Consider the following 20,805-nt stretch of genomic DNA (forward strand, 5'->3'; position numbering starts at 1 on the left):
ATTCATGTAACAAGCAGCACTGTCCTTGTGAGTTTTTCTTAAGGGTAATATCATGCTGGCATTCGGACTGAAATTCCCTGTCACTGGGAAGGCAAGCTTTCGTGAACCTTAAAGTAATGCTGTATTTATCGTAATGAAGTGTTGACTCGATTCTAATACAGCTTCACATATTCTACCAAGTCAAGGCTTCAGAGAAAGCTGTTGCGATCAATGCGTCAGGGACACGCTTTTCTTGACGTGACACAAGGCAAAGTTGGCAAAGTTACAGCCTTCCTTGGCCATGCTGCCAGAGGGCTGAAGACCGTAGCTGCTGTCTGCAGCCAAAACCTAAGTCTGTCAGAAGTGGGATTCGAACCCACGCCTCCAGAGGAGACTGCGACCTGAACGCAGCGCCTTAGACCGCTCGGCCATCCTGACTCGCTTGTTCAGCGGAGGGTGACCTGTTGTAGCCACACCTACAGGCAGGGACAGAGAAGCTAGTTCTTCGCTGTTCAGACCGGCCAACCCACCGGCCTCGTTGGCGCAGTAGGCAGCGCGTCAGTCTCATAATCTGAAGGTCGTGAGTTCGAGCCTCACTCGGGGCAGTTTCGTAATTTTTGATACCGGAGAACGCTTAGACGACAGGGCGGGCTTCTCTCTTCACCTCCGCCTGCTTGTCTCTTTCTCCTGAGGGAAAAAGGACACAGCTCAACTGAAAGGTGGACGACATGACATTTTGTGAGAAACTGTGGGGTCCAGGTAAATTCCCTGAAACCCATCCAGCAACATTGCACTCAGTTCTAGGCCACCCTTTCACATATACAATATAATGGACATTCAGTATTCACGCTGGGCTAATGCTGAATGAATGCAGAAATAGCATCCCTGTCATATTCATGTAACAAGCAGCACTGTCCTTGTGAGTTTTTCTTAAGGGTAATATCATGCTGGCATTCGGACTGAAATTCCCTGTCACTGGGAAGGCAAGCTTTCGTGAACCTTAAAGTAATGCTGTATTTATCGTAATGAAGTGTTGACTCGATTCTAATACAGCTTCACATATTCTACCAAGTCAAGGCTTCAGAGAAAGCTGTTGCGATCAATGCGTCAGGGACACGCTTTTCTTGACGTGACACAAGGCAAAGTTACAGCCTTCCTTGGCCATGGTGCCAGAGGGCTGTCTGCAGCCAAAACCTAAGTCTGTCAGAAGTGGGATTCGAACCCACGCCTCCAGAGGAGACTGCGACCTGAACGCAGCGCCTTAGACCGCTCGGCCATCCTGACTCGCTTGCTCAGCGGAGGGTGACCTGTTGTAGCCACACCTACAGGCAGGGACAGAGAAGCTAGTTCTTCGCTGTTCAGACCGGTCAACCCACCGGCCTCGTTGGTGCAGTAGGCAGCGCGTCAGTCTCATAATCTGAAGGTCGTGAGTTCGAGCCTCACACGGGGCAGTTTGGTCATTTTTGATACCGGAGAACGCTTAGACGACAGGGCGGGCTTCTCTCTTCACCTCCGCCTGCTTGTCTCTTTCTCCTGAGGGAAAAAGGACACAGCTCAACTGAAAGGTGCACGACATGACATTTTGTGAGAAACTGTGAGGTCCAGGTAAATTCCCTGAAACCCATCCAGCAACATTGCACTCAGTTCTAGGCCACCCTTTCACATATACAATATAATGGACATTCAGTATTCACGCTGGGCTAATGCTGAATGAATGCAGAAATAGCATCCCTGTCATATTCATGTAACAAGCAGCACTGTCCTTGTGAGTTTTTCTTAAGGGTAATATCATGCTGGCATTCGGACTGAAATTCCCTGTCACTGGGAAGGCAAGCTTTCGTGAACCTTAAAGTAATGCTGTATTTATCGTAATGAAGTGTTGACTCGATTCTAATACAGCTTCACATATTCTACCAAGTCAAGGCTTCAGAGAAAGCTGTTGCGATCAATGCGTCAGGGACACGCTTTTCTTGACGTGACACAAGGCAAAGTTGGCAAAGTTACAGCCTTCCTTGGCCATGGTGCCAGAGGGCTGAAGACCGTAGCTGCTGTCTGCAGCCAAAACCTAAGTCTGTCAGAAGTGGGATTCGAACCCACGCCTCCAGAGGAGACTGCGACCTGAACGCAGCGCCTTAGACCGCTCGGCCATCCTGACTCCCTTGTTCAGCGGAGGGTGACCTGTTGTAGCCACACCTACAGGCAGGGACAGAGAAGCTAGTTCTTCGCTGTTCAGACCGGTCAACCCACTGGCCTCGTTGGCGCAGTAGGCAGCGCGTCAGTCTCATAATCTGAAGGTCGTGAGTTCGAGCCTCACACGGGGCAGTTTGGTAATTTTTGATACCGGAGAACGCTTAGACGACAGGGCGGGCTTCTCTCTTCACCTCCGCCTGCTTGTCTCTTTCTCCTGAGGGAAAAAGGACACAGCTCAACTGAAAGGTGGACGACATGACATTTTGTGAGAAACTGTGGGGTCCAGGTAAATTCCCTGAAACCCATCCAGCAACATTGCACTCAGTTCTAGGCCACCCTTTCACATATACAATATAATGGACATTCAGTATTCACGCTGGGCTAATGCTGAATGAATGCAGAAATAGCATCCCTGTCATATTCATGTAACAAGCAGCACTGTCCTTGTGAGTTTTTCTTAAGGGTAATATCATGCTGGCATTCGGACTGAAATTCCCTGTCACTGGGAAGGCAAGCTTTCGTGAACCTTAAAGTAATGCTGTATTTATCGTAATGAAGTGTTGACTCGATTCTAATACAGCTTCACATATTCTACCAAGTCAAGGCTTCAGAGAAAGCTGTTGCGATCAATGCGTCAGGGACACGCTTTTCTTGACGTGACACAAGGCAAAGTTGGCAAAGTTACAGCCTTCCTTGGCCATGCTGCCAGAGGGCTGAAGACCGTAGCTGCTGTCTGCAGCCAAAACCTAAGTCTGTCAGAAGTGGGATTCGAACCCACGCCTCCAGAGGAGACTGCGACCTGAACGCAGCGCCTTAGACCGCTCGGCCATCCTGACTCGCTTGTTCAGCGGAGGGTGACCTGTTGTAGCCACACCTACAGGCAGGGACAGAGAAGCTAGTTCTTCGCTGTTCAGACCGGCCAACCCACCGGCCTCGTTGGCGCAGTAGGCAGCGCGTCAGTCTCATAATCTGAAGGTCGTGAGTTCGAGCCTCACTCGGGGCAGTTTCGTAATTTTTGATACCGGAGAACGCTTAGACGACAGGGCGGGCTTCTCTCTTCACCTCCGCCTGTTTGTCTCTTTCTCCTGAGGGAAAAAGGACACAGCTCAACTGAAAGGTGGACGACATGACATTTTGTGAGAAACTGTGGGGTCCAGGTAAATTCCCTGAAACCCATCCAGCAACATTGCACTCAGTTCTAGGCCACCCTTTCACATATACAATATAATGGACATTCAGTATTCACGCTGGGCTAATGCTGAATGAATGCAGAAATAGCATCCCTGTCATATTCATGTAACAAGCAGCACTGTCCTTGTGAGTTTTTCTTAAGGGTAATATCATGCTGGCATTCGGACTGAAATTCCCTGTCACTGGGAAGGCAAGCTTTCGTGAACCTTAAAGTAATGCTGTATTTATCGTAATGAAGTGTTGACTCGATTCTAATACAGCTTCACATATTCTACCAAGTCAAGGCTTCAGAGAAAGCTGTTGCGATCAATGCGTCAGGGACACGCTTTTCTTGACGTGACACAAGGCAAAGTTACAGCCTTCCTTGGCCATGGTGCCAGAGGGCTGTCTGCAGCCAAAACCTAAGTCTGTCAGAAGTGGGATTCGAACCCACGCCTCCAGAGGAGACTGCGACCTGAACGCAGCGCCTTAGACCGCTCGGCCATCCTGACTCGCTTTTTCAGCGGAGGGTGACCTGTTGTAGCCACACCTACAGGCAGGGACAGAGAAGCTAGTTCTTCGCTGTTCAGACCGGTCAACCCACTGGCCTCGTTGGCGCAGTAGGCAGCGCGTCAGTCTCATAATCTGAAGGTCGTGAGTTCGAGCCTCACACGGGGCAGTTTGGTAATTTTTGATACCGGAGAACGCTTAGACGACAGGGCGGGCTTCTCTCTTCACCTCCGCCTGCTTGTCTCTTTCTCCTGAGGGAAAAAGGACACAGCTCAACTGAAAGGTGGACGACATGACATTTTGTGAGAAACTGTGGGGTCCAGGTAAATTCCCTGAAACCCATCCAGCAACATTGCACTCAGTTCTAGGCCACCCTTTCACATATACAATATAATGGACATTCAGTATTCACGCTGGGCTAATGCTGAATGAATGCAGAAATAGCATCCCTGTCATATTCATGTAACAAGCAGCACTGTCCTTGTGAGTTTTTCTTAAGGGTAATATCATGCTGGCATTCGGACTGAAATTCCCTGTCACTGGGAAGGCAAGCTTTCGTGAACCTTAAAGTAATGCTGTATTTATCGTAATGAAGTGTTGACTCGATTCTAATACAGCTTCACATATTCTACCAAGTCAAGGCTTCAGAGAAAGCTGTTGCGATCAATGTGTCAGGGACACGCTTTTCTTGACGTGACACAAGGAAAAGTTGGCAAAGTTACAGCCTTCCTTGGCCATGGTGCCAGAGGGCTGAAGACCGTAGCTGCTGTCTGCAGCCAAAACCTAAGTCTGTCAGAAGTGGGATTCGAACCCACGCCTCCAGAGGAGACTGCGACCTGAACGCCAGCTGCCGAAGGATAGTCCGACATTATTTTGGAAATGTCGAGCAATGTTGAACTGTGCAGCCAATCACGTCGAAGCACTATAACATTTGGGCCAATCGCGTCGAAGCGCTTCAACATTTCCAGCCAATCATAAAGCGCTATTCTTAACATTTTCTTAACATTTTCGACATTTGACCAATCAGAGTAGAAGAGAATGTCGACGGCACGTTTTCGCGTATTGCCGCTAGGCGGAGGAGTCAGCGTTCTAGTCAGGTGTCAATCAAATTGCCGAACCGAGCCGAAGGTGTACGAAAGAATGACACATCCTCAGGGGGCGTGTCAGTGGTCAAAAATACTTGTTTGAATACTTATTTAATATTTCATTTTATTTATTTAATATTCATTACTGGATTGTTGGAATATTTGTAAAATTAAAAACAAACTGGGAAATTATTGCTTTTTGTTTTTTACTTTTATTTCCCTTTTCATTTATTGTTCTTTGAATACTTATTTAATATTTTATTTTATTTATTTAATATTGATTACCATTCTGTTGGCACAATTGCAAAATAAAAACAAACTGGAAAATTATTGTTTTTTTGTTTTTTACTTTTATTTTCATTTTATTTCCCTTTTCATTTATTTTTGTTTGAAAACGTATTTAATATTTCATTTTATTTATTTAATATTCATTACTGTATTGTTGGAATAATTGTAAAATAAAAACAAACTGGAAAGTTATTGTTTTTTACATTTATTTTCATTTTATTTCCCTTTTCATTTATTGTTGTTTAAAAACTTATTCAATATTTAATTTTATTTATTTAATATTCATAACTGTATTGTTGGAATAATTGTAAAATAAAAACAAACTGGGAAATTATTGCTTTTTGTTTTTTACTTTTATTTCCCTTTTCATTTATTGTTGTTTAAACTTATTTAATATTTCATTTTATTTATTTAATATTCATTACTGTATTGTTGGAATAATTGTAAAATAAAAACAAACTGGAAAGTTATTGCTTTTTGTTTTTTACTTTTATTTTCATTTTATTTCCCTTTTCATTTATTGTTGTTTGAAAACTTATTTAATATTTCATTTTATTTATTTAATATTCATTACTGTATTGTTGGAATAATTGTAAAATAAAAACAAACTGGGAAATTATTGCTTTTTGTTTTTTACTTTTATTTTCATTTTATTTCCCTTTTCATTTATTGTTGTTTGAAAACTTATTTAATAGTTAGTATAATTGTATTCATTTAATATTCATTACTGTTCTGTTGGCATGATTGTAAATTATAATTTTCAGCATATTAATGACTATTTTATTCTAAATACTATCTTTTTTTCATTAAAAATAACAGATTTATAAGTGTCTTGAATGAATGTAACATACAAAACTCCTAATCAGAATAAGTAATATCAATTAAACAAAGAATAATAGTATGCTTAATCAGAATAAATAATATTAATACAACAACTACAAAATAATAAGTAATAATAACATCAACATCAACAATACCACAGTTCCATTGGCATTCTTTATTTTTCATGAAAGAATTGTACATATGTACATTTCATTAACCTTCAAAATTGCATTTATTTAATGAAATTAACAATATAACAATAACAATACAAAAAGGTGCCTTTATCTGGATTCGAACCCCGGTCTTGGTGATCGCCTACAATAGGAAACAGTGTAATATAAATGCGCGATTTTCACGCACAAAGAAACCTGAAAATGTATCGTAGCGTGCATGCTAAGGAAGTATTATGTTCCAACGTCACATTTCACTCTTTCTTTTCGTCATTTTTTCTCTTTCTTCTTCCCTTTCTCCTTTTCTTCCTTCCCCCTTTTCTTCCCTTCTTCCCCGTCTTTGACGGACTATTGTTCCCCAGCTTGAACGCAGCGCCTTAGACCGCTCGGCCATCCTGACTCGCTTGTTCAGCGGAGGGTGACCTGTTGTAGCCACACCTACAGGCAGGGACAGAGAAGCTAGTTCTTCGCTGTTCAGACCGGTCAACCCACCGGCCTCGTTGGCGCAGTAGGCAGCGCGTCAGTCTCATAATCTGAAGGTTGTGAGTTTGAGCCTCACACGGGACAGTTTGGTCATTTTTGATACCGGAGAACGCTTAGACGACAGGGCGGGCTTCTCTCTTCACCTCCGCCTGCTTGTCTCTTTCTCCTGAGGGAAAAAGGACACAGCTCAACTGAAAGGTGGACGACATGACATTTTGTGAGAAACTGTGAGGTCCAGGTAAATTCCCTGAAACCCATCCAGCAACATTGCACTCAGTTCTAGGCCACCCTTTCACATATACAATATAATGGACATTCAGTATTCACGCTGGGCTAATGCTGAATGAATGCAGAAACAGCATCCCTGTCATATTCATGTAACAAGCAGCACTGTCCTTGTGAGTTTTTCTTAAGGGTAATATCATGCTGGCATTCGGACTGAAATTCCCTGTCACTGGGAAGGCAAGCTTTCGTGAACCTTAAAGTAATGCTGTATTTATCGTAATGAAGTGTTGACTCGATTCTAATACAGCTTCACATATTCTACCAAGTCAAGGCTTCAGAGAAAGCTGTTGCGATCAATGCGTCAGGGACACGCTTTTCTTGACGTGACACAAGGCAAAGTTACAGCCTTCCTTGGCCATGGTGCCAGAGGGCTGTCTGCAGCCAAAACCTAAGTCTGTCAGAAGTGGGATTCGAACCCACGCCTCCAGAGGAGACTGCGACCTGAACGCAGCGCCTTAGACCGCTCGGCCATCCTGACTCGCTTGTTCAGCGGAGGGTGACCTGTTGTAGCCACACCTACAGGCAGGGACAGAGAAGCTAGTTCTTCGCTGTTCAGACCGGTCAACCCACCGGCCTCGTTGGCGCAGTAGGCAGCGCGTCAGTCTCATAATCTGAAGGTCGTGAGTTTGAGCCTCACACGGGACAGTTTGGTCATTTTTGATACCGGAGAACGCTTAGACGACAGGGCGGGCTTCTCTCTTCACCTCCGCCTGCTTGTCTCTTTCTCCTGAGGGAAAAAGGACACAGCTCAACTGAAAGGTGGACGACATGACATTTTGTGAGAAACTGTGAGGTCCAGGTAAATTCCCTGAAACCCATCCAGCAACATTGCACTCGGTTCTAGGCCACCCTTTCACATATACAATATAATGGACATTCAGTATTCACGCTGGGCTAATGCTGAATGAATGCAGAAATAGCATCCCTGTCATATTCATGTAACAAGCAGCACTGTCCTTGTGAGTTTTTCTTAAGGGTAATATCATGCTGGCATTCGGACTGAAATTCCCTGTCACTGGGAAGGCAAGCTTTCGTGAACCTTAAAGTAATGCTGTATTTATCGTAATGAAGTGTTGACTCGATTCTAATACAGCTTCACATATTCTACCAAGTCAAGGCTTCAGAGAAAGCTGTTGCGATCAATGCGTCAGGGACACGCTTTTCTTGACGTGACACAAGGCAAAGTTGGCAAAGTTACAGCCTTCCTTGGCCATGGTGCCAGAGGGCTGAAGACCGTAGCTGCTGTCTGCAGCCAAAACCTAAGTCTGTCAGAAGTGGGATTCGAACCCACGCCTCCAGAGGAGACTGAGACCTGAACGCAGCGCCTTAGACCGCTCGGCAATCCTGACTCGCTTGTTTTTTTTTTTTTTTTTTTTTTTTTTTTATTTATTTAAAAAAACATATTACATCACAAAAAGTACAAAATACATTTCACATTTTTTACATATGCAGATATGTACATTAATTCATTCATATTTCTGCCATTTCCATTGCAAACTATTTTCTGAATACTCTACCAATGTGTTTCCTTTTACAAACGTTTCAATAAAATCATCCTCTCTGTCACTCATTAGAAAATATTTCCATATTAAATTCACAGAGTTTTCCATTTTGTTTTTAAACAAAACCCATACATCAACTTTCCTTTTTTCATATTTTGATACATTTCTTCTTAGCCATATTACATTCTTTGCAATTGTTGTCAATAAAGTAAAGACATTCACATTACAACCTTTACCATTGTACCCAAATAAAACCATTTTTTCCCAAGCATTTTGTGTCATATTCTCATTATATTTTTCTTTCAGCATGGATTTTACAATTTTTTTCATTCTTCCCATAAAATCATCCAATTCTTCACAATAAAAAAATAGATGTAATAGACCTTCATCACTTTTCATGCATACCTTACACCTTGCATCTTTTTCTATCCCAATTTTACACAACCTCATTTCTGTTAAAATACCATTATGTCTTAATAAGAAATTAAAATCTTCTAAAATTGGATCCATATATTTCATTCCCACATTTTTCCAAATATCTATTTCATCTACATCATATCTTTCTTTCCAATAGCTGTTTGCCACAGGTTTAGCAAAAGCCCTTTCCCTAAAAACCAAATAAAAATCTTTTACTTTACATTCAAAAAAACACTTATTTTCACCATTTGTCTTTTTTAAATATAGCTCAGGCATGCCTTCATTCTCATCCTTTTCATTTTTTTCAATCCTTTCCACCCATCCTGTTGGTATTGCTTTCTTTAATTCATCGAACTGTTTTATCAGTGTTCCTTTTGTCACATTCCTTTCTATTTCAAAAATTGCATCCATAATTGCTTGTACTGGAAGATAACCATTTATTACTTCATATAAAATGTCTTTGACTTGTCTTACTCCTCCATCCCACCATTTCTTATAGTAAATTACATTCCCTTCATTTGTAACATTCGAGTTTAAAAACAGAGGTTGTTCTAACAGTTGCATTCTTCCTTTTGGTAAAATTAATACTTTATCTAAGAAAGATGACCAGGTTTCTAAAACTTCTTTATAAAAATTTGGTAGACCCATTAACATATATTTTTTTGTCTTCATCCACAGTGCGTTCCATCCCATGCTAAAATTACTAAATTTCTTTAAAAAATATTCCATTACATTTTTCCACATTGCCTTTCTCTTAACATCCATAAACCTTTTCACCAATTTAACTCTTAATGTTTTCATTCTTAACATTGGATCTAATAGCCCTAGTCCTCCTACATCAGTTCCACCAATAAGCGTATCATATGCAATTTTTGCTCTTCCCTTTCCCCATAAAAAATTTAAAACACTTTCTTTTATTCTTTTAAAAAACTCATAAGGCAATGGAGTTACACTCAGCACATACCAAATCTTAGAAAGCATTAAAGCATTTATCACTAATACCTTTCCCTTTAATGTTAAATTTCTTAATTTCCAAAATCGCAATCTTTGTTCCATTCCTTTTAATGCTCCCTCCCAATTAAAAACATCAGCTTTATTAAAATCCATACCCATCCAAATTCCTAAAAGTTTTATATGTTCTCCTTCTTCTTTAAAATGCATGTGCTGAGGTAATGTTTCCACATTCCCAATTCTCATACACAAGCTCTTTTCAATATTGACCTTAGCTCCAGACCCTTTACAATATTTCTCCACAATCCCCATTGCCTTAACAACACTTTGAATGTCTTCAACCAACAATGTTGTGTCATCTGCGTATTGGTAGATTGGCTCCTGTATATTACTTCCCTCTATTCTAATACCCTTTATCTCTGTATCTGCTTTTATTGCTAATCCCAAAGGTTCTGCTACTAGTGAATAAAGTAAAGCAGATAAAGGACATCCTTGCCTTATAGACCTTGTTAGTTGAAAACATTCTGATAAAAACCCATTGCATTTAATACACGTAAAAATATTAGAATAAAAGATCATAATCCACTTTCTAAAATTTTTCCCAAATCCAAATTCTTTGATAACATTTAGTAAATATCCATGCTCCACTCTATCAAAGGCTTTTTCTAAATCCAAACTTATTAAATATCCCTTCTTATTTTTTTCCTTCATATAAAACATTGTGTCTCTTATACTTTGAACAATATCTAGAATATCTTTATTTTGTATTCCATATGCCTGGGTAGTACTTATGATTTTAGGTAAAACTGTCCTTAATCTATTTGCTAACACCTTTGCTAAAATTTTGAAATCTGTATTTAGCATTGTTAAAGGCCTGTAATTCTTAAGATCATTAGGATTTCCTCTTTTTTTATAAATCATTTTAATCATTCCTATCTTCATTCTTTCACTTAACTCCTCTTTTTTAAAAATCTCATCATATACTTCTTTTAAAATTGGGACTAATATTTCTCTAAAATTCTTATAAAACTCGTTTGTTAACCCATCTATACCTGGGCTCTTTCCCAACGTTAACTGCTTTATTGCTGTGTCAATTTCCTCTTCTGTTATCTCATCATCACATAAAACCTTATCTTCCGTAGAGACCTTTACTTTTATTTGATTTAAAAAGAAATCTTCTTCTATTTTATCAACCCCTTGTCTCTTAAACATGTCTTCATAAAAATTCTTAATTACCAATAAAATCTCTTTTGTTCCTTGCTTTATGTCTCCATTTTTATCTAACACCTCCTTCATTAAATCTGCTCTTTGTCTATTTTTTTCTAAATCAAAAAAAAATTTTGTGCATCTTTCCCCCTCCACAACATATTTTGCTTTACTTCTAATGATCGCCCCCTTACATTTTTCATCTTCAATTTCCCTTAATTTTTCTCGTAAAATTAAGATTTTACCTATGTCTTCTTCATTTAGATTTTGCTCCTGTCTTTTTTCTTCTTTATCTATCTCTTTTCTTATCTCAGTTTCCTTTCTGATGTTAGCTTTTTTTAACAATTTACAAAATTGTATTGATAAACTCTTTATATCCAATTTCACGTTATCCCACCATATTCTTTTCTCTTCTGCGTAAATCTTATTTAATTTACTAACTTCTAATAGTTGTTTAATTCTTTCTTTGTAAGATTCTTCTTTTAAAATTGTTGCATTTAAGACCCACACCCCTGATCCTCTCTCCACTCTTACACAATCTAAAGTCATACATAAAAGAAAATGATCACTATACCCTACTTCCTTATAAAATACATTTTGGATATTTCCCTCCATTTCCTCCTTACATAAAACGTAATCAATTCTACTTTGTTTTATCTTATTCATTACCACTTGCACTCTTGAAAATTTTCTCTTTTTCCTATTTCTTTCCCGCCATATATCTATTAGATTACATTCCTTCATTATTTTCACCAATTCCTCTCTCCCTTTGTCTGTCTTAAAAACCATTTCACTTGCCAAATCCAATTCTGTAAAGACAGTATTGAAATCACCCATTAAAATAACATTCTGCCATGTTTTTAAATTAATATTCACTTTTTTAAAAAAATCTACTTTTCCCTTTTCTTCATTTGGTGCATGAATATTATAGATAATAAAAAACTCTTTTCCTTTTTCTATTTTCACCGCCATACTTTTTCCCACTCCATCATCCAATATTACTTGTTCTTTTTCACATACTCCTCTTTTAATTAGAACTGCAACCCCACAACCTACTTTATCATTTCCATTATTAAAATATATATTTCCATCCCATTTTGTTTCAAACCTTTTAACACTTTCATTTTTCCAATTTGTTTCCTGCAACACAATGACATCGGTATTTTTACATAAAACCTTCATCTTTTCAAATTTCTCCATATTCAGCAAACCCCTAGCATTCCATGACACAATTTTTAAAAACATAAAAAAACATACATTGAAAAATAAATCACAAAAACCAAACATTTTTTTTCTATTCTCCCTCCTCCTCCTCCATTAATGCTTGAAATCTATTTTCCCATAAAGTTTTTTCTTTACTCTGTTCTTTTTTTTTCTCAAGTCTCTTCTTCTTAGCAACTTCTAGATTTGGTATTACCTTAGTGATCCGTCTTCTTATAGTCTCTCTTCTATCCATTCTGAAGTCCATTTTCTCCCCTTCTTTCTTCTCCTCAGTTCTCTCTTTCTTTTCTTCCTCGTTACCTTTTGCATGTTGTTCCTCCATTTCTTCCAGTGCTCCTTGTGATATATTCAGTGGTGTCCATATTCCTTCGTCCATTGCTGCTTCTTGTCCATCCTCTTCCATCTCCTTCCTTCCATTCTTCTCATTGGTCTTTTTATTCCCTTCATTTTCTTTTGCAGTCTCTCCAGCATTTCCAAGTTCCGTCTCTTCCACCATTTGCCCACCCACATCTTCCAAATCTGTATTTTGCGTTCCATCCAAATCTGCTATCCAACACTCACATCTTGCCATCACTTTTCTGCACTCCGGGCACTTCACCGCATCACAGTCCCTTGCGAAATGGCTTCTCTCTTCACCTCCGCCTGCTTGTCTCTTTCTCCTGAGGGAAAAAGGACACAGCTCAACTGAAAGGTGGACGACATGACATTTTGTGAGAAACTGTGGGGTCCAGGTAAATTCCCTGAAACCCATCCAGCAACATTGCACTCAGTTCTAGGCCACCCTTTCACATATACAATATAATGGACATTCAGTATTCACGCTGGGCTAATGCTGAATGAATGCAGAAATAGCATCCCTGTCATATTCATGTAACAAGCAGCACTGTCCTTGTGAGTTTTTCTTAAGGGTAATATCATGCTGGCATTCGGACTGAAATTCCCTGTCACTGGGAAGGCAAGCTTTCGTGAACCTTAAAGTAATGCTGTATTTATCGTAATGAAGTGTTGACTCGATTCTAATACAGCTTCACATATTCTACCAAGTCAAGGCTTCAGAGAAAGCTGTTGCGATCAATGCGTCAGGGACACGCTTTTCTTGACGTGACACAAGGCAAAGTTACAGCCTTCCTTGGCCATGGTGCCAGAGGGCTGTCTGCAGCCAAAACCTAAGTCTGTCAGAAGTGGGATTCGAACCCACGCCTCCAGAGGAGACTGCGACCTGAACGCAGCGCCTTAGACCGCTCGGCCATCCTGACTCGCTTGCTCAGCGGAGGGTGACCTGTTGTAGCCACACCTACAGGCAGGGACAGAGAAGCTAGTTCTTCGCTGTTCAGACCGGTCAACCCACCGGCCTCGTTGGCGCAGTAGGCAGCGCGTCAGTCTCATAATCTGAAGGTCGTGAGTTCGAGCCTCACACGGGGCAGTTTGGTCATTTTTGATACCGGAGAACGCTTAGACGACAGGGCGGGCTTCTCTCTTCACCTCCGCCTGCTTGTCTCTTTCTCCTGAGGGAAAAAGGACACAGCTCAACTGAAAGGTGGACGACATGACATTTTGTGAGAAACTGTGAGGTCCAGGTAAATTCCCTGAAACCCATCCAGCAACATTGCACTCAGTTCTAGGCCACCCTTTCACATATACAATATAATGGACATTCAGTATTCACGCTGGGCTAATGCTGAATGAATGCAGAAACAGCATCCCTGTCATATTCATGTAACAAGCAGCACTGTCCTTGTGAGTTTTTCTTAAGGGTAATATCATGCTGGCATTCGGACTGAAATTCCCTGTCACTGGGAAGGCAAGCTTTCGTGAACCTTAAAGTAATGCTGTATTTATCGTAATGAAGTGTTGACTCGATTCTAATACAGCTTCACATATTCTACCAAGTCAAGGCTTCAGAGAAAGCTGTTGCGATCAATGCGTCAGGGACACGCTTTTCTTGACGTGACACAAGGCAAAGTTACAGCCTTCCTTGGCCATGGTGCCAGAGGGCTGTCTGCAGCCAAAACCTAAGTCTGTCAGAAGTGGGATTCGAACCCACGCCTCCAGAGGAGACTGCGACCTGAACACAGCGCCTTAGACCGCTCGGCCATCCTGACTCGCTTGTTCAGCGGAGGGTGACCTGTTGTAGCCACACCTACAGGCAGGGACAGAGAAGCTAGTTCTTCGCTGTTCAGACCGGTCAACCCACCGGCCTCGTTGGCGCAGTAGGCAGCGCGTCAGTCTCATAATCTGAAGGTCGTGAGTTCGAGCCTCACACGGGGCAGTTTGGTAATTTTTGATACCGGAGAACGCTTAGACGACAGGGCGGGCTTCTCTCTTCACCTCCGCCTGCTTGTCTCTTTCTCCTGAGGGAAAAAGGACACAGCTCAACTGAAAGGTGGACGACATGACATTTTGTGAGAAACTGTGAGGTCCAGGTAAATTCCCTGAAACCCATCCAGCAACATTGCACTCAGTTCTAGGCCACCCTTTCACATATACAATATAATGGACATTCAGTATTCACGCTGGGCTAAAGCTGAATGAATGCAGAAATAGCATCCCTGTCATATTCATGTAACAAAGCAGCACTGTCCTTGTGAGTTTTTCTTAAGGGTAATATCATGCTGGCATTCGGACTGAAATTCCCTGTCACTGGGAAGGCAAGCTTTCGTGAACCTTAAAGTAATGCTGTATTTATCGTAATGAAGTGTTGACTCGATTCTAATACAGCTTCACATATTCTACCAAGTCAAGGCTTCAGAGAAAGCTGTTGCGATCAATGCGTCAGGGACACGCTTTTCTTGACGTGACACAAGGCAAAGTTGGCAAAGTTACAGCCTTCCTTGGCCATGCTGCCAGAGGGCTGAAGACCGTAGCTGCTGTCTGCAGCCAAAACCTAAGTCTGTCAGAAGTGGGATTCGAACCCACGCCTCCAGAGGAGACTGCGACCTGAACGCAGCGCCTTAGACCGCTCGGCCATCCTGACTCGCTTGTTCAGCGGAGGGTGACCTGTTGTAGCCACACCTACAGGCAGGGACAGAGAAGCTAGTTCTTCGCTGTTCAGACCGGTCAACCCACCGGTCTCGTTGGCGCAGTAGGCAGCGCGTCAGTCTCATAATCTGAAGGTCGTGAGTTCGAGCCTCACACGGGGCAGTTTGGTAATTTTTGATACCGGAGAACGCTTAGACGACAGGGCGGGCTTCTCTCTTCACCTCCGCCTGCTTGTCTCTTTCTCCTGAGGGAAAAAGGACACAGCTCAACTGAAAGGTGGACGACATGACATTTTGTGAGAAACTGTGAGGTCCAGGTAAATTCCCTGAAACCCATCCAGCAACATTGCACTCAGTTCTAGGCCACCCTTTCACATATACAATATAATGGACATTCAGTATTCACGCTGGGCTAATGCTAAATGAATGCAGAAATAGCATCCCTGTCATATTCATGTAACAAGCAGCACTGTCCTTGTGAGTTTTTCTTAAGGGTAATATCATGCTGGCATTCGGACTGAAATTCCCTGTCACTGGGAAGGCAAGCTTTCGTGAACCTTAAAGTAATGCTGTATTTATCGTAATGAAGTGTTGACTCGATTCTAATACAGCTTCACATATTCTACCAAGTCAAGGCTTCAGTGAAAGCTGTTGCGATCAATGCGTCAGGGACACGCTTTTCTTGACGTGACACAAGGCAAAGTTGGCAAAGTTACAGCCTTCCTTGGCCATGGTGCCAGAGGGCTGAAGACCGTAGCTGCTGTCTGCAGCCAAAACCTAAGTCTGTCAGAAGTGGGATTCGAACCCACACCTCCAGAGGAGACTGCGACCTGAACGCAGCGCCTTAGACCGCTCGGCCATCCTGACTCACTTGTTCAGCGGAGGGTGACCTGTTGTAGCCACACCTACAGGCAGGGACAGAGAAGCTAGTTCTTCGCTGTTCAGACCGGTCAACCCACTGGCCTCGTTGGCGCAGTAGGCAGCGCGTCAGTCTCATAATCTGAAGGTCGTGAGTTCGAGCCTCACACGGGGCAGTTTGGTCATTTTTGATACCGGAGAACGCTTAGACGACAGGGCGGGCTTCTCTCTTCACCTCTGCCTGCTTGTCTCTTTCTCCTGAGGGAAAAAGGACACAGCTCAACTGAAAGGTGGACGACATGACATTTTGTGAGAAACTGTGAGGTCCAGGTAAATTCCCTGAAACCCATCCAGCAACATTGCACTCAGTTCTAGGCCACCCTTTCACATATACAATATAATGGACATTCAGTATTCACGCTGGGCTAATGCTGAATGAATGCAGAAATAGCATCCCTGTCATATTCATGTAACAAGCAGCACTGTCCTTGTGAGTTTTTCTTAAGGGTAATATCATGCTGGCATTCGGACTGAAATTCCCTGTCACTGGGAAGGCAAGCTTTCGTGAACCTTAAAGTAATGCTGTATTTATCGTAATGAAGTGTTGACTCGATTCTAATACAGCTTCACATATTCTACCAAGTCAAGGCTTCAGAGAAAGCTGTTGCGATCAATGCGTCAGGGACACGCTTTTCTTGACGTGACACAAGGCAAAGTTACAGCCTTCCTTGGCCATGGTGCCAGAGGGCTGTCTGCAGCCAAAACCTAAGTCTGTCAGAAGTGGGATTCGAACCCACGCCTCCAGAGGAGACTGCGACCTGAACGCAGCGCCTTAGACCGCTCGGCCATCCTGACTCGCTTGTTCAGCGGAGGGTGACCTGTTGTAGCCACACCTACAGGCAGGGACAGAGAAGCTAGTTCTTCGCTGTTCAGACCTGTCAACCCCCCGGCCTCGTTGGCGCAGTAGGCAGCGCGTCAGTCTCATAATCTGAAGGTCGTGAGTTCGAGCCTCACACGGGGCAGTTTGGTAATTTTTGATACCGGAGAACGCTTAGACGACAGGGCGGGCTTCTCTCTTCACCTCCGCCTGCTTGTCTCTTTCTCCTGAGGGAAAAAGGACACAGCTCAACTGAAAGGTGGACGACATGACATTTTGTGAGAAACTGTGGGGTCCAGGTAAATTCCCTGAAACCCATCCAGCAACATTGCACTCAGTTCTAGGCCACCCTTTCACATATACAATATAATGGACATTCAGTATTCACGCTGGGCTAATGCTGAATGTATGCAGAAATAGCATCCCTGTCATATTCATGTAACAAGCAGCACTGTCCTTGTGAGTTTTTCTTAAGGGTAATATCATGCTGGCATTCGGACTGAAATTCCCTGTCACTGGGAAGGCAAGCTTTCGTGAACCTTAAAGTAATGCTGTATTTATCGTAATGAAGTGTTGACTCGATTCTAATACAGCTTCACATATTCTACCAAGTCAAGGCTTCAGAGAAAGCTGTTGCGATCAATTCGTCAGGGACACGCTTTTCTTGACGTGACACAAGGAAAAGTTGGCAAAGTTACAGCCTTCCTTGGCCATGGTGCCAGAGGGCTGAAGACCGTAGCTGCTGTCTGCAGCCAAAACCTAAGTCTGTCAGAAGTGGGATTCGAACCCACGCCTCCAGAGGAGACTGCGACCTGAACGCAGCGCCTTAGACCGCTCGGCCATCCTGACTCGCTTGTTCAGCGGAGGGTGACTTGTTGTAGCCACACCTACAGGCAGGGACAGAGAAGCTAGTTCTTCGCTGTTCAGACCGGTCAACCCACCGGCCTCGTTGGCGCAGTAGGCAGCGCGTCAGTCTCATAATCTGAAGGTCGTGAGTTCGAGCCTCACACGGGGCAGTTTGGTAATTTTTGATACCGGAGAACGCTTAGACGACAGGGCGGGCTTCTCTCTTCACCTCCGCCTGCTTGTCTCTTTCTCCTGAGGGAAAAAGGACACAGCTCAACTGAAAGGTGGACGACATGACATTTTGTGAGAAACTGTGGGGTCCAGGTAAATTCCCTGAAACCCATCCAGCAACATTGCACTCAGTTCTAGGCCACCCTTTCACATATACAATATAATGGACATTCAGTATTCACGCTGGGCTAATGCTGAATGTATGCAGAAATAGCATCCCTGTCATATTCATGTAACAAGCAGCACTGTCCTTGTGAGATTTTCTTAAGGGTAATATCATGCTGGCATTCGGACTGAAATTCCCTGTCACTGGGAAGGCAAGCTTTCGTGAACCTTAAAGTAATGCTGTATTTATCGTAATGAAGTGTTGACTCGATTCTAATACAGCTTCACATATTCTACCAAGTCAAGGCTTCAGAGAAAGCTGTTGCGATCAATTCGTCAGGGACACGCTTTTCTTGACGTGACACAAGGAAAAGTTGGCAAAGTTACAGCCTTCCTTGGCCATGGTGCCAGAGGGCTGAAGACCGTAGCTGCTGTCTGCAGCCAAAACCTAAGTCTGTCAGAAGTGGGATTCGAACCCACGCCTCCAGAGGAGACTGGGACCTGAACGCAGCGCCTTAGACCGCTCGGCCATCCTGACTCGCTTGTTTAGCGGAGGGTGACTTGTTGTAGCCACACCTACAGGCAGGGACAGAGAAGCTAGTTCTTCGCTGTTCAGACCGGTCAACCCACCGGCCTCGTTGGCGCAGTAGGCAGCGCGTCAGTCTCATAATCTGAAGGTCGTGAGTTCGAGCCTCACACGGGGCAGTTTGGTAATTTTTGATACCGGAGAACGCTTAGACGACAGGGCGGGCTTCTCTCTTCACCTCCGCCTGCTTGTCTCTTTCTCCTGAGGGAAAAAGGACACAGCTCAACTGAAAGGTGGACGACATGACATTTTGTGAGAAACTGTGAGGTCCAGGTAAATTCCCTGAAACCCATCCAGCAACATTGCACTCAGTTCTAGGCCACCCTTTCACATATACAATATAATGGACATTCAGTATTCACGCTGGGCTAAAGCTGAATGAATGCAGAAATAGCATCCCTGTCATATTCATGTAACAAGCAGCACTGTCCTTGTGAGTTTTTCTTAAGGGTAATATCATGCTGGCATTCGGACTGAAATTCCCTGTCACTGGGAAGGCAAGCTTTCGTGAACCTTAAAGTAATGCTGTATTTATCGTAATGAAGTGTTGACTCGATTCTAATACAGCTTCACATATTCTACCAAGTCAAGGCTTCAGAGAAAGCTGTTGCGATCAATGCGTCAGGGACACGCTTTTCTTGACGTGACACAAGGAAAAGTTGGCAAAGTTACAGCCTTCCTTGGCCATGGTGCCAGAGGGCTGAAGACCGTAGCTGCTGTCTGCAGCCAAAACCTAAGTCTGTCAGAAGTGGGATTCGAACCCACGCCTCCAGAGGAGACTGCGACCTGAACGCAGTGCCTTAGACCGCTCGGCCATCCTGACTCGCTTGTTCAGCGGAGGGTGACTTGTTGTAGCCACACCTACAGGCAGGGACAGAGAAGCTAGTTCTTCGCTGTTCAGACCGGTCAACCCACCGGCCTCGTTGGCGCAGTAGGCAGCGCGTCAGTCTCATAATCTGAAGGTCGTGAGTTCGAGCCTCACACGGGGCAGTTTGGTAATTTTTGATACCGGAGAACGCTTAGACGACAGGGCGGGCTTCTCTCTTCACCTCCGCCTGCTTGTCTCTTTCTCCTGAGGGAAAAAGGACACAGCTCAACTGAAAGGTGGACGACATGACATTTTGTGAGAAACTGTGAGGTCCAGGTAAATTCCCTGAAACCCATCCAGCAACATTGCACTCAGTTCTAGGCCACCCTTTCACATATACAATATAATGGACATTCAGTATTCACGCTGGGCTAATGCTGAATGAATGCAGAAATAGCATCCCTGTCATATTCATGTAACAAGCAGCACTGTCCTTGTGAGTTTTTCTTAAGGGTAATATCATGCTGGCATTCGGACTGAAATTCCCTGTCACTGGGAAGGCAAGCTTTCGTGAACCTTAAAGTAATGCTGTATTTATCGTAATGAAGTGTTGACTCGATTCTAATACAGCTTCACATATTCTACCAAGTCAAGGCTTCAGAGAAAGCTGTTGCGATCAATGCGTCAGGGACACGCTTTTCTTGACGTGACACAAGGCAAAGTTACAGCCTTCCTTGGCCATGGTGCCAGAGGGCTGTCTGCAGCCAAAACCTAAGTCTGTCAGAAGAGGGATTCGAACCCACGCCTCCAGGGGAGACTGCGACCTGAACGCAGCGCCTTAGACCGCTCGGCCATCCTGACTCGCTTGTTCAACGGAGGGTGACCTGTTGTAGCCACACCTACAGGCAGGGACAGAGAAGCTAGTTCATCGCTGTTCAGACCAGTCAACCCACTGGCCTCGTTGGCGCAGTAGGCAGTGCGTCAGTCTCATAATCTGAAGGTCGTGAGTTCGAGCCTCACACGGGGCAGTTTGGTAATTTTTGATACCGGAGAACACTTAGACGACAGGGCGGGCTTCTCTCTTCACCTCCGCCTGCTTGTCTCTTTCTCCTGAGGGAAAAAGGACACAGCTCAACTGAAAGGTGGACGACATGACATTTTGTGAGAAACTGTGAGGTCCAGGTAAATTCCCTGAAACCCATCCAGCAACATTGCACTCAGTTCTAGGCCACCCTTT

At 43.3% G+C, this 20,805-nt stretch overlaps 32 non-coding genes across 32 annotated transcripts; 16 read left to right on the forward strand and 16 right to left on the reverse strand.

Annotated features, from left to right (window-relative positions):
• Positions 1–334: 334 nt before the first annotated feature.
• trnal-cag (transfer RNA leucine (anticodon CAG)) lies at positions 335–417 on the reverse strand. Its single transcript has one exon. It is a non-coding gene; the product is annotated as a tRNA-Leu (tRNA).
• Positions 418–511: 94 nt separating this feature from the next.
• On the forward strand, positions 512–584 carry trnam-cau (transfer RNA methionine (anticodon CAU)). The gene has a single exon. It is a non-coding gene; the product is annotated as a tRNA-Met (tRNA).
• A 596-nt stretch (positions 585–1,180) lies between these two features.
• trnal-cag (transfer RNA leucine (anticodon CAG)) lies at positions 1,181–1,263 on the reverse strand. Its single transcript has one exon. It is a non-coding gene; the product is annotated as a tRNA-Leu (tRNA).
• A 94-nt stretch (positions 1,264–1,357) lies between these two features.
• Positions 1,358–1,430, forward strand: trnam-cau (transfer RNA methionine (anticodon CAU)). Its single transcript has one exon. It is a non-coding gene; the product is annotated as a tRNA-Met (tRNA).
• Positions 1,431–2,051: 621 nt separating this feature from the next.
• Positions 2,052–2,134, reverse strand: trnal-cag (transfer RNA leucine (anticodon CAG)). The gene has a single exon. It is a non-coding gene; the product is annotated as a tRNA-Leu (tRNA).
• Positions 2,135–2,228: 94 nt separating this feature from the next.
• trnam-cau (transfer RNA methionine (anticodon CAU)) lies at positions 2,229–2,301 on the forward strand. Its single transcript has one exon. It is a non-coding gene; the product is annotated as a tRNA-Met (tRNA).
• A 621-nt stretch (positions 2,302–2,922) lies between these two features.
• trnal-cag (transfer RNA leucine (anticodon CAG)) lies at positions 2,923–3,005 on the reverse strand. The gene has a single exon. It is a non-coding gene; the product is annotated as a tRNA-Leu (tRNA).
• Positions 3,006–3,099: 94 nt separating this feature from the next.
• trnam-cau (transfer RNA methionine (anticodon CAU)) lies at positions 3,100–3,172 on the forward strand. Its single transcript has one exon. It is a non-coding gene; the product is annotated as a tRNA-Met (tRNA).
• A 596-nt stretch (positions 3,173–3,768) lies between these two features.
• Positions 3,769–3,851, reverse strand: trnal-cag (transfer RNA leucine (anticodon CAG)). Its single transcript has one exon. It is a non-coding gene; the product is annotated as a tRNA-Leu (tRNA).
• Positions 3,852–3,945: 94 nt separating this feature from the next.
• Positions 3,946–4,018, forward strand: trnam-cau (transfer RNA methionine (anticodon CAU)). The gene has a single exon. It is a non-coding gene; the product is annotated as a tRNA-Met (tRNA).
• A 2,690-nt stretch (positions 4,019–6,708) lies between these two features.
• On the forward strand, positions 6,709–6,781 carry trnam-cau (transfer RNA methionine (anticodon CAU)). Its single transcript has one exon. It is a non-coding gene; the product is annotated as a tRNA-Met (tRNA).
• Positions 6,782–7,377: 596 nt separating this feature from the next.
• trnal-cag (transfer RNA leucine (anticodon CAG)) lies at positions 7,378–7,460 on the reverse strand. Its single transcript has one exon. It is a non-coding gene; the product is annotated as a tRNA-Leu (tRNA).
• Positions 7,461–7,554: 94 nt separating this feature from the next.
• On the forward strand, positions 7,555–7,627 carry trnam-cau (transfer RNA methionine (anticodon CAU)). The gene has a single exon. It is a non-coding gene; the product is annotated as a tRNA-Met (tRNA).
• Positions 7,628–8,248: 621 nt separating this feature from the next.
• On the reverse strand, positions 8,249–8,331 carry trnal-cag (transfer RNA leucine (anticodon CAG)). Its single transcript has one exon. It is a non-coding gene; the product is annotated as a tRNA-Leu (tRNA).
• Positions 8,332–13,452: 5,121 nt separating this feature from the next.
• trnal-cag (transfer RNA leucine (anticodon CAG)) lies at positions 13,453–13,535 on the reverse strand. The gene has a single exon. It is a non-coding gene; the product is annotated as a tRNA-Leu (tRNA).
• Positions 13,536–13,629: 94 nt separating this feature from the next.
• trnam-cau (transfer RNA methionine (anticodon CAU)) lies at positions 13,630–13,702 on the forward strand. The gene has a single exon. It is a non-coding gene; the product is annotated as a tRNA-Met (tRNA).
• A 596-nt stretch (positions 13,703–14,298) lies between these two features.
• trnal-cag (transfer RNA leucine (anticodon CAG)) lies at positions 14,299–14,381 on the reverse strand. The gene has a single exon. It is a non-coding gene; the product is annotated as a tRNA-Leu (tRNA).
• Positions 14,382–14,475: 94 nt separating this feature from the next.
• trnam-cau (transfer RNA methionine (anticodon CAU)) lies at positions 14,476–14,548 on the forward strand. Its single transcript has one exon. It is a non-coding gene; the product is annotated as a tRNA-Met (tRNA).
• Positions 14,549–15,170: 622 nt separating this feature from the next.
• On the reverse strand, positions 15,171–15,253 carry trnal-cag (transfer RNA leucine (anticodon CAG)). The gene has a single exon. It is a non-coding gene; the product is annotated as a tRNA-Leu (tRNA).
• A 94-nt stretch (positions 15,254–15,347) lies between these two features.
• On the forward strand, positions 15,348–15,420 carry trnam-cau (transfer RNA methionine (anticodon CAU)). Its single transcript has one exon. It is a non-coding gene; the product is annotated as a tRNA-Met (tRNA).
• Positions 15,421–16,041: 621 nt separating this feature from the next.
• On the reverse strand, positions 16,042–16,124 carry trnal-cag (transfer RNA leucine (anticodon CAG)). The gene has a single exon. It is a non-coding gene; the product is annotated as a tRNA-Leu (tRNA).
• Positions 16,125–16,218: 94 nt separating this feature from the next.
• Positions 16,219–16,291, forward strand: trnam-cau (transfer RNA methionine (anticodon CAU)). Its single transcript has one exon. It is a non-coding gene; the product is annotated as a tRNA-Met (tRNA).
• A 596-nt stretch (positions 16,292–16,887) lies between these two features.
• On the reverse strand, positions 16,888–16,970 carry trnal-cag (transfer RNA leucine (anticodon CAG)). Its single transcript has one exon. It is a non-coding gene; the product is annotated as a tRNA-Leu (tRNA).
• A 94-nt stretch (positions 16,971–17,064) lies between these two features.
• On the forward strand, positions 17,065–17,137 carry trnam-cau (transfer RNA methionine (anticodon CAU)). The gene has a single exon. It is a non-coding gene; the product is annotated as a tRNA-Met (tRNA).
• Positions 17,138–17,758: 621 nt separating this feature from the next.
• trnal-cag (transfer RNA leucine (anticodon CAG)) lies at positions 17,759–17,841 on the reverse strand. The gene has a single exon. It is a non-coding gene; the product is annotated as a tRNA-Leu (tRNA).
• A 94-nt stretch (positions 17,842–17,935) lies between these two features.
• Positions 17,936–18,008, forward strand: trnam-cau (transfer RNA methionine (anticodon CAU)). The gene has a single exon. It is a non-coding gene; the product is annotated as a tRNA-Met (tRNA).
• Positions 18,009–18,629: 621 nt separating this feature from the next.
• On the reverse strand, positions 18,630–18,712 carry trnal-cag (transfer RNA leucine (anticodon CAG)). The gene has a single exon. It is a non-coding gene; the product is annotated as a tRNA-Leu (tRNA).
• Positions 18,713–18,806: 94 nt separating this feature from the next.
• On the forward strand, positions 18,807–18,879 carry trnam-cau (transfer RNA methionine (anticodon CAU)). The gene has a single exon. It is a non-coding gene; the product is annotated as a tRNA-Met (tRNA).
• A 621-nt stretch (positions 18,880–19,500) lies between these two features.
• Positions 19,501–19,583, reverse strand: trnal-cag (transfer RNA leucine (anticodon CAG)). Its single transcript has one exon. It is a non-coding gene; the product is annotated as a tRNA-Leu (tRNA).
• A 94-nt stretch (positions 19,584–19,677) lies between these two features.
• On the forward strand, positions 19,678–19,750 carry trnam-cau (transfer RNA methionine (anticodon CAU)). Its single transcript has one exon. It is a non-coding gene; the product is annotated as a tRNA-Met (tRNA).
• A 596-nt stretch (positions 19,751–20,346) lies between these two features.
• Positions 20,347–20,429, reverse strand: trnal-cag (transfer RNA leucine (anticodon CAG)). The gene has a single exon. It is a non-coding gene; the product is annotated as a tRNA-Leu (tRNA).
• Positions 20,430–20,523: 94 nt separating this feature from the next.
• Positions 20,524–20,596, forward strand: trnam-cau (transfer RNA methionine (anticodon CAU)). The gene has a single exon. It is a non-coding gene; the product is annotated as a tRNA-Met (tRNA).
• Positions 20,597–20,805: the final 209 nt, after the last annotated feature.

This window comes from Garra rufa, chromosome 1 (genome assembly GCF_049309525.1).
Source record: "Garra rufa chromosome 1, GarRuf1.0, whole genome shotgun sequence".
Classification (NCBI taxonomy): domain Eukaryota; kingdom Metazoa; phylum Chordata; class Actinopteri; order Cypriniformes; family Cyprinidae; genus Garra; species Garra rufa.